Source organism: the organism of the source record quoted next, unplaced genomic scaffold, assembly GCF_019419815.1.
Source record: "Pyrus x bretschneideri cultivar Hongxiangsu unplaced genomic scaffold, Pyrus_bretschneideri_v1 Contig2, whole genome shotgun sequence".
NCBI lineage: Eukaryota > Viridiplantae > Streptophyta > Magnoliopsida > Rosales > Rosaceae > Pyrus > Pyrus x bretschneideri.
In genome coordinates this window covers 3324266-3327762 of record NW_025999501.1, presented here as the reverse complement: position 1 = coordinate 3327762, position 3497 = coordinate 3324266, and positions in this window count along the sequence as shown.

Genomic DNA, 3497 nt, shown 5'->3' with positions numbered 1-3497 from the left:
TGTCTCCATCCTTCCACCGGTCGTGTCTATATCTCCCGTCATGTAATTTTTCAAGAAGATTATTTTCCTTTTACTAATTTGCAGGTCACTCATGAATCTCCAATAGTTTTGTTGGACATTCAACCTATCGCACCTCCGCAGCCCCCGCTGCCGAGCCCTCATATACCATTGTCTTCTCCTCCTCCGCAGGTTACTTCTCCCCTCAGTGATCTACCCAGCTCACCACCCAACTCGCGGGCCCCAACTGCTGCCTCTATTGCAGCTCCACAGACTTCACATCTCTTGCCCCCTTCACCGACAACACCACTTCCACCGCAAGCATCATGTGATGATGCACCGACTGCACCGTCCATTGTCTCACCGCATGCAACCCATGCAGATCCCATGGTGCCTTCCCATGCTAGTCCCATGGCCCACGAACCACATGTCACCACTGCCCCATCTATGCATCCAATGGTAACACGTCTCCGACTTGGCATCACCAAGCCCAAGCATTCCACCAATGGCACCGTACGCTATCCTCTGCCCAAAGCCCTTATCACAACACTCTCTGACCTTGAGCCCACCTGCTTCTCTCAAGCCTCCAAGAGTCATGCGTGGCGCTCTGCAATGTCCGAAGAGATCAATGCTCTACTTAAAAATAATACATGGTCTCTCGTTCCTCCTTCACCTCATCATAACACGGTTGGTTCTAAGTGGGTGTTCCGGATAAAACGAAAGCCTGATGGATTTATTGAGCATTATAAAGCTAGTTTAGTCGCCAAGGGTTTTCATCAACAGCCCGTAGTTGATTATAGGGAGACCTTTAGCCCCGTTGTAAAACCTACCACCATTCGAACGGTTCTAAGTGTTGCCATTTCTCGTGGTTGGTCACTACGCCAACTCGATGTCAAAAATGCATTTCTTCACGGGTTCCTCCAAGAAGATGTTTACATGACTCAACCTCCCGGTTTCATTGACCCTGATCGTCCCCATTATGTATGCAAGTTGTACAAATCTCTCTACGGTCTCAAACAAGCGCCCCAAGCATGGTTCCATCGCATTAGCTCCTTCCTCATCACTGCCGGTTTCACACAAAGTGTTGCTGATCCATCCCTCTTCATTTATCGGTATGGTCATCACACCATATTTTTGCTCCTATATGTTGATGACATTGTTCTCACTGGTAGTGATAATGTTTTGCTACAACGTTTTATTGATGCATTGGGCAGTGGTTTCGACATCAAAGATGTTGGTCCACTTCAATATTTTTTGGGATTGCAGGTTCTCACTCATGGTGATTCCCTACACATCAATCAATTAAAATATGCTCATGATTTGTTACAAAAGCACAATCTTGAACATTGCAAGCTTGTCACTACACCCATCGCTGCAAAGGTGGTTTTGTCCAATACTGATGGTCCTCTCCTCTCTTCTCCCACGGAGTTTCGCGAACTTGTTGGCTGCCTTCAATATCTCACCTTGACACGTCCCGACATTGCTTATGCGGTGAATACAGTTTCTCAGTTTATGAGTGCCCCTCGTGCTCCTCATCTTGTTGCCGCCAAGCGTATTCTTCGGTACGTCAAGGGGACGCTCGATCATGGTCTTGTATTTACACCTCAATTACGAACCGCACGCCTTTGTGCTTATTCCGATGCTGATTGGGCGGGGTGCCCTGATACACGCCGCTCTACAAGTGGTTACTTAATTTACTTGGGTTCGAACCTTGTCTCATGGTGCTCAAAGAAACAGCCCACTATTGCTAGATCCAGTGCCGAGTCCGAATACAGGTCCCTTTCTCACTCTTGTGCAGAAACAACATGGTTATCCTATCTTCTCTATGAGCTAGGTGTCTCTATACAGTTTCCCGTTCATCTTTACTGCGACAATCTCAGGGCCACCTACATGGCTGCCAACCCCATCTTCCATGCTCGCACTCGTCACATTGAACTTGACTACCACTTCGTCCGTGAAAAGGTTGTTGTTGGTAGTCATCGCGTATTTTTTGTGCCATCCATCGATCAGCCAGCTGATGTTCTTACTAAAGCGCTGCACAAGCCGCGTCACACCTTTCTTTGCTCCAAACTTGTACAACCGAGGCCGTCCAGTTTGCGGGGGGCTGTTAGCGAGATTCCATCATCTCCACATATCATTCCATCATCTCCACATATCTCTCCCCAATCCTCTTGATTGCGTTAAATTTAGAATGATTGTATAGGGTTGACTTGGTGATTTCAATTGTAATTAATTATTGTATCAAATGTGTTCTATATATCATGTAATTCTGTGAATGAATAAAATAAGGGAAAATCATTTTCTACAGTATATGATGATCATTACATCATACTATATGTGGCTCTTACTATTGGGAGATAGTCTCATTGGTTTTGTTTGATGAACACCTATAACTCTGCTACTTTGGTGTGTCTTTTCTCAGTTGTTACCTAACATCCCAAGCTAACAGACAACCATGGTGATGGTTGACGCTATGTATGTATAGCCTTATTTGAAAATTACCCATTTATCATGTTGCATTTGTTGCTTTAAAGTTAGTGAATGCATTAATGTAATGTTGATGATGGGGAATCGACATTTATATTGTCTCATAATGTGAAATTGTTTCTCTTTATATTTAGTACAATTTTGCTAGAGTTGTTTGTATACATTTAGTCAGACGTGGTCCAAATTTTGTCTTTGTGATGACAGTGAATAGCTTTGGCTTTTATATGAATGACAGTGAATAGCCATTGTTGATGAACATATTAATTCCATCTCATTGGTTTAACATTGTCAGACCTTTTTGCATATGTTTGAAGTTGAACGAATCCTTATATGTATGTTTAAAATAATGAAGGGATGAAATTGTTTTCTTATTTACCGTATACATATATCTATGTATGCATATTCGAAGGAACTTACTTATATCCCTGGAAATGTATATGCACCAACTGTAAGGCTTTTATATACAGGTACATCTATATTTGAAAGTAGCATGTTCACTTATTTTCTATAAGTATTTTCATACAAATGTTACATTTAATTTGATCATGCAAATTCAAGTTAACCAAAACAGTACTTGGACCTCATAGTGTTATTAGTAGTCCCAAGTAATCTAATTAAGACTATAGTCAAAGGTGATGCATTTAGTAATTGCATATACTTGAGAATAGGAGTTGATCGAGGTGGTGGATGCTTGTAGTAATAATTTGAAACAATGCTTTGGAACCTAGATAGGAAATACAGAAATGAATGGTGTATGTGCTCATGTTGTAAATCATGAGTGTCGAGGTAAGAGGTAGGTTGTGTGTTGGTTTGATTGCACCATGTAGCATTGGTACATGGATGGTTCTGCTTGGTATATCCGCGTTGGTGATCACCGCCTGCACGATTAGAATATGCTTATGGTCCTGCTTAGTGTATCCGCGTTGGGGGACCATACGCATTCTAGGAGTGATCATGCTTGGTATATCCGCGTTGGGTGATCACTACCTAGAGCTATATGATACAGTCTTGCT